Raw genomic sequence first — 7,478 nt, 5'->3', positions numbered from 1 at the left:
CCCCATTGATGCTGTGTATCTTAACGGGAAACTCCGACCTCATCCTTCTCCCACAGAGCAGCTGCATGATTCGAACTCTGATCTCCACTGTGCACGTGTCTCTGCTCACCACAGGGTCTCACGGGCAGGCTGACGGTTCCTCATGGTCAGGGCTATCTCAGAACCCCTTAATTCACACAAGGCTTTGTCTCTTCAAGTCTGAGAAGCCAAAGGTGGAGGTGTGCGTGGAGCCACATTCTTGAAAAGAACATCTGTCCCTCTCTTGGATATTCATAGCTCTATCCAGATCCCGTTCTGTTGACTAGTGGACACTGGAACCACTGGCCTTGCCAACCCAGCAGCCGTCAAAGAAGCCACATGGGCAGACCTTCAGCCCTCTCCTGCGGTGTCCTTGGCCATCCAGGCCTGGGCCCCAGCAGCCTCTTGTCCCTGTGGTTCAGTTCACAGTTTCTCTGCATTTGTCCTTTCAATGTTAGTGGCAGCCCCAGGGACATTCTTCTCCAGGTGCCACTTGACCCCTGGCCCCAGTTTCCCACTCAGAGGACACACACTGGGGCTCCGTCTCTGCAGTCATCGTTACCTTGCTCCCGACTCCACGCCGCTCGCAGCTCTTTGCCTCAGGTCCACAGCATCTCCCAGAAAGTGGTGTATTTTATCTTTATGTGTCAGGATTTATATGAAAAGGGGATAGTTCAACTCTAAATGCGATGAGTTGGAAGAACAGCTCTCTAGTGGCTTTCTCTAGCGAGCCTGGCATCAATAACATTGATTGCTAAAAATAACTAATAGCAACGGGCTAGGGGTGACCAGGGATTGTTTCAGCTCCTCTCTGAAAGGAAGCAGGCTCCTGTCGCTAAACACATGGCACCGACAGGTGACCTCCCAGGGAGACCAGCACGGGGGCAAAGGGAGGTGGGACTCCTCAGGTGAGTGACCAAGCCCTAGGGAACCACTGGCAGCCCCGAGAAGGTCAGGCGGACGAGAGAAGAGGCAAGCTTCTGTGAGGGTCTCCACAGGCACGTGGGAGAGGGAGGGGCTTAACCTGGAGGAAGAAGGTGGAAGCCTTCAGAAGGGACCCCCTTGGGAGAGCCTTGAAGGTGAGAAGGAGAAATGAAGTCTGGCCGGGGTCGAGGCAGGTGACCCCAGCTAGAGCAGGCTGTGCAGGGAACCAGGCATGTCTGGATCTTCCTGGCTGTGTAGGGGGGGACCACTGGCCCTCACCAGCTTCCATCTCTCCGTCGAGAAGACACAGATTTTTTTCGCAGGCTGACGTGTCCCCTTCAATGGGACACAGCCACTCCTCACCCCTGGAGGGTGGCCAGCAATTTAAGAACGGCCAGCACCGGGAGGGCCTGCAGTCCAAGCAGGTGGCAAAGGGAATCTGAGATGGACATGGTGAGGGACACGGCCGTCACCAAGGACCTTCTCTATTCAGACCAAGGAAAGAATCCCATTTAGACTTACAATCCATGGCCATCGAGTTTATTATGGCTCATGGATTATGACCCCACCAGGTCTCTGCGGCGGTGGAAAAGTCCAGGAGCCTGCCCACCTTCCTCCAGGAGCAGCTGATGGATTCACACTGCTGACCTTTGGGTTAGCCGTCCAATACGTTACACCCTCAGAGAAGTGACAGTTTGGGACAAGACAGTGGGTAAGGGTGGATCATGTGCCTCTCATTTTCTGGTTAGAAGGTTCCATCAGAGACATAGAATCAATGTCTCAGTGCCCCACTCTGCCCACTCTGCTGTGGTGCCGGTCATCTTCGTACAGAGGCAGCCAGGGCCTCGGAGAGGATCCATGCACAATCACCCACTCTGCCCACTCTGCTGTGGTGCCGGTCATCTTCGTACAGATGCAGCCTGGGCCTCGGAGAGGATCCACGCACACTCTCCTGCCCACACTTGAGCTCAGCCCACTTGTCTAAGCTCTCCCCCTGCTCCCCACCCTCCTCCCAGACCAAAGAAACAGAGAGACAAATCGGCTTGCCACTGTCATGGAGGTGAGGACATGAAGGGTTCAGTGGACTGACCACCTGTCGTCAAGGAGGAGAGAGATTCAGCGGGTCCAAAGTGAGACTCAGTAAACAAACAACACGTTTGTCCACGATTGATAGAACATGTGTGTACGGTCCATTCCACGCAAACCAATAAAACGCTGACAAGAACGTTTCTCAGAGATGAAACAGTGAACCGCACTGATGCCTTCTCTGATGGCCAGCACACTGAACCCTGCAGCTGAGTGATGAGCCCTGGTAGGGGGTATCCGTTGCGGGGTGAAGAAAGACACAGCTTTCACTGTAATGCCACACTTTGGGTCCACGCTGGCGAGTGGGCCGGGAGAGGCCAGCTGTGGGGCTGCGCACGTGATCTGCCTCCTGGGTTTGTAACTAAGTACAGGAGACATTCGGAGCAGGTCTAGGGGTCTACAGGAACTCTCTGCAGAAATGCTGGTTGGGGGTGCTCCTGTTGTGGGCAGGGCGACTCGCGCTGGAGGGCATGCCCCAGAGCCCTGTCTTTTTAGGGATCCCCTCGAGTTTGACAGTCCCTCATGCCGCAGAGCTGGCCCGGCTCGGTGCCCAGGCCGGCAGGACAAACGCTGTGTTCCTTCTGAAGCCTCACTGGATCTCTGTTTTCAGGACCAGCGGCTGAGTCCCTGGCTCCATACAGCGCAGCAAGAGCTCCAGGCCCTTCTCTGCGCCTTTCTAAGCGGCCCCGAGCTGCTCCACTCTGCGCACTAAGAAAGGAGCTGCCTTTGCGAGCTGCGTACAGGAAAGTAGAGTGTCCTGGGCCAGTGGAGCCCCGCACAGAAACACGACAGTGAAGTCAAACTCTGAATCTCGCAGACCCAGGGCCCTTTGCCGGGCTGGCGATCAAAGGTGGCCAGCAACCAGCCTGGACCTGTCTCTGCCACCTAAGACCTGACCCCATGCCAGCCTTGACCCCTATCCCAAACCCCTTCACCTCCTCACGTGCAAGCTTTTATTGGGGATTAGTATCTGGGGGGTTGTTCTAGACTATTTTCTGTCACACAACAGTCAAAGCCAAGGTCAAGAGCATTGCCTCAAACCCACGAGAAGCCATCAGCATCAGAGGCACGAGGAACCGCTGGAGAGGACGAAACCTCAAAGGCTAACCCTATGCCTTCTTCCAATTCTGACTCAGAGTAGCCACGGAAGCCTGGGAGAACGGCCTCGTGGGGTTTTTGAGGCTGTAAATCTTTGTGAAAATGCACTGCCTCCTGGTCTCCCATGGAGCACGCGGAGGATTTGAACCGCAAACCTTTAGGTAAGCAGCCACGTGTTTTGACCACTATGCCAGTAGGTCTCTGCACCGAAGAGGAGACCTCATAAGCAAAGCCACGGGATGATGCAAATGGCCTGTGCTCAATCAGTATTGGAAAGCTCGAGAGTTCGCGTCCACGTGGCAGTGCTGTTGAAGAAAGGCCTGGCAATCTTTCTCACCAAGATGACAGCCCAGCTCTGTAACTCACGGAGTTTTTTTTTATCATCAATATTAATTTATTAATCATAGTAATTAATGATATTGTTCAATAATTTCCATATTGATAATTTCCACAATAGTGTTGGATCATTATTTGGAAGAATGAGAACAAATGTGATTCTCTTCCAATCAGTTGTCCAGGCAGCTGTCTTCTAAATTTCCTAGCATAGACTTGGAAGAGCATCTAGGACTGCTCCTGTTACTTGAAATATGTCAACTGGTATCTCATCAATTCTTGTGGCCTTTTTTTTTTTAATTTAGGTTGTTTATTTTTCATTTCAATGAACATCTACAGAGATTTTGGGATTCCATTCATTCATTGTTGCACCCTTCTCCCCGCACAAACCCCTCCCCCCTCCCCACCCCCATTTGCTCCTCTCCTTGAAAAGCAAAAGAAAAACTCCCTCATTGGTACACAATCCCCCCCACACACCTCCCCAAACCCCACCCCCTAGCCCCAAATATAATCCACTCTACAACCTTCATTGCATACTCCTATGATAAAAATAATGCCCTAAAATATAATACTTTTAGACTATTCTCTCTCCCATAGATTTCAATGCCGTAAACATATTTCATCCAGTTTTTATGACAGCCAGACCGTACCGGCAATAAGGAGAGGCAGCAGTGAGGCCACGCAGGGAACTCCCACACGTGAGCATCCCCCACCAGCAGCCCCCTTCACCGCACTCAAAGCTCATCTCCCCACCACAACAAGAGTCGCCGTGGTCCGTGTCCCCAGGTCCCAGCACAGCCCCAAACCCAGGACATACTCAGTAAATATTGATGCAAGGAAGGAATGCAAACGTTTGTCTAACGTGGCAACACCAAGCTTAGACTCACACGCACGCCCCCACCCCGCCAGCGGCCCGGGAAGTGCTCACTGCTGCAGAGGCCGCGAGGCTCAGGCTGTCTAATGAGCTCACAGCAGTGTGCTGAGTGTTTAGAACAGATCCCCTGGCTTGCTCGCCTCCGCTCGGCTCAGTCCTGCCACCAGAGACCTCTGGTGATTGTATTCTGATTTCACCAACGTGGGGCTGCTCTGGGGAATCATCACCCGCTCCCTTTATATCAGCAAAGCAAGAAGCAAACAGACTTCATCTGGAATCTAGCCCTTCTGTGGAGAGTTGGGAGAAAAGACGATTCCTCCCCCAAAGCTTTGTTTTGGCATTACGAGGTTTGATATCTGCCTCTACCATCCACCCTTCCCTGAAAGGGGACCTCAAGGAGCTGCTAGATGGGGACACCAGAGGCTGCAGGCTCTTTAAGCCTCACTGTCATTAATGCTTGTGTTTCAAACTCCTTTTCACCAGTTTTCAAGCCACTAACCTCAGCAGAGTATTTCAGTAATCTTATGAAACTTACAGGAAATTGGGAAGTACAGAAAGGGAGTTCTTTCCAATTAATAATAGATGAAGAAACTGAGTGAGGAGAGGTAAAGTGACTCGGCCAAGGCTGCATAAGGTCAGTAGGAAGTCCCCCAGTTCCTTATCTGATGTTCACTCTAAGTCACAAGTGACTATATCAGTTGGGTGCTATGGGGTATGACAGAAAGCCAGGGGTACATCTCACCCTGATGGCGTGGTGCACAGTCAAGTCAGACAGGAGGGTGAGGGAGGGAGCAGCCCGCTGCATCTGAAGGACCAGGAGGTGGGGCAGGGCTGAACAAGAGCCTTGGTGGGCATGGTATCAGCTACAGCCGGGGAAGCAGGTCAACACCCTGTACAGAGACCCCAGACTGGCTGCCAGAACCGGTGGCTACCAGATGCTGCAGGCCATAAGGCTCTCCATGGTGGCTTCCAGGCTGCCAGGTGGAGCCGGGGCGCAGGCATGTTGACCCAGCTCCTCTGCAGGAACCCTGCTTTCTCTTAGCCTTTCTCGACTGTTATCTTAGCTCTTCCTCAGAATCCTAACCTGGGGGACAGCTTAGCAGGTGCTGCTGGGAACACCTTCCTTCACTTTCTGGCCTCCAACAGCTCTAGCTGGAGACGTTTCTCCTCTCAAAGAAGCAAGAGAGGAGCTGGGGTGCAGTGCAGTGGGTTAGGAGTTGAGATGTTAGCCTAATGTTCAGCGGTTCAAGCCCACCAGTCTCTCAGCAGGGAAAAGCAGCAGCAGTCTGCAGAAGCAAAGATTTACAGTCCTGGGGAGTGACGGGTCTTGCTTCCCCCAATGGAGCCCAGAAACAACACGGGGCATGGGGAAGGTGCCAGCCCAGAGCCCGTTAGAGGCAAGGGGCCAAGCTCCATCTCACATTCTTAGGGAATGTTGCCAGGAGGGGCCATTCCTTGGAAAAAGACATCATGCTTAGAAAGATGGAGGGCCAGTGAAAGAGAAGACCCTTCCTCCTCCCCACCCCCCATGAGATGTAAGACACAGTGCCTGCAGCAACGGGCTCAAGTGTGTCAGAGGTGAGGAGGGTGACACAGGATGCAGGTCTGCCATTCACAGGGTCGCTGTGAGTCATGCTTGAAGAGCAGACACCTAATAACAACACGGGGTCCTTCTACTCTGTCCTGAGGGCTGCTGAGTCTGAATCAAGCTCATAGTAGCGAGACGCTTTGTTGTTAGTGAGATTAGTGATGGTTCAGCACCAAGGACAGCAGCACAGAGGGCTCCTGGGGGCTTGTGACAGGACCTTTGTCCCACACCTAGAAGCACCTGGAGCCTGCAGTGGCAGGTCTGCCTCTGTTATGTCAGAATTACAACTTAGCACCACTGGCTTCCACTCATTTCCCGTCCACCCCATCTGTGTGGGGTCTAAAGTTCTGGTCGTTAGAGGAAGGTGGCAGGGGCAGGTGGGAAGGAGCCTGCTTCATTCTGGAAGGGGTTAGTGGCCAGTTAGACAGCTCTGCTTTCTGCTACCACATGCTTTAAGCTGTATCTGGGGCTCACCTTCCCCCAGCCCGCTCACATCAGAGAGGGGGGTGTCCACACGCGCTCGCTCAGATCTGCCACCCTGCCGAGGTGGCGGGCTCATCTGGTGCCCGTGGCTGAACCGTGGGATGTGCAGTATGCAGATTAATCCTGCCACGGGTGCTCCCTAAATCCACCGTGCTAGAAACGCATTTGGAAGCAATCCTGCCTGCCCACAGCAGATTTTCCAGACCCTGGCAATTGGAGCATGGTAAGAACGAGACACAGCTGGCAGGTCCGGTTCCTGAAATCGAGATGCGCTTTGTGGGGAGGGCAGGAAGGAGAATTAATGCACAGCCTGGCAAGGCGGGGAGGCAGCGGGCCTGCTACCGTGACTCCCTGTGCGTTCTGGGTGGGAACCGATTCTTCCCATCAAGTGACTCCCAGTCTCGGGGGTAAGAAGAGGGCTTCTCTCAGTCAATGTGGGGCTGACACAGCCTGGACTTGAGGTCTGAGCAGTCAGTGAAATAAGCTGCTGCCTGAAGGCTCAGACGTTGTTGTTTGAGGGTCATTTTATCCATTTCCCCCGGGATTTCCAGCCATTCTCTTTGCTCCACTCGTGGTTTCCTGCTCCACCCCAGCTCGTCAGCCTTTTCTTCATACTGTTCACCTCAGAGTGATACCTGTGCTCAGGGGTGCTTCTGTCCTCTGCATCCTGGGCACAGGGTATGCGTGGTCAGGATGCACGTGTGCGGGAGGGACACTGGGGAGCACTGGAGAAGGGGAGGGAGCATGGGTGTCTCTGTCTGTGGCCAGGCGGGGAGGAGGTGCAATGACTTGTAAGTAACAGTCAACGAATCAATGTCTTTGCATTGTGCTGGTCCAGCATGTAGAATATCCCATGAATGGCCAAAAGAACCCACAAATCTGTCGGGAAGAAGTGCACCCCGCAGGCTCCATAGAAGTGAGAATGTTAAGATTATGCAATGAGGGTTGTAGAGTGGATTATATTTGGGGCTAGGGGGTGGGGTTTGGGGAGGTGCGGGGGGGCGCGGTGAAGGAGAGGGCCGGTGCTGATGTTGGGTGAGGAAGTAAGGCCTGGGGAGTTTGCGTGAGGGAGGG

The sequence above is a fragment of the Elephantulus edwardii genome, unplaced genomic scaffold (assembly GCF_000299155.1).
Source record: "Elephantulus edwardii isolate Elephantulus edwardi_28Jun2011 unplaced genomic scaffold, EleEdw1.0 scaffold00048, whole genome shotgun sequence".
Taxonomy (NCBI): Eukaryota; Metazoa; Chordata; class Mammalia; order Macroscelidea; family Macroscelididae; genus Elephantulus; species Elephantulus edwardii.
The sequence above is the reverse complement of the archived record's forward strand: the minus strand, read 5'-3'. Positions refer to the sequence as shown.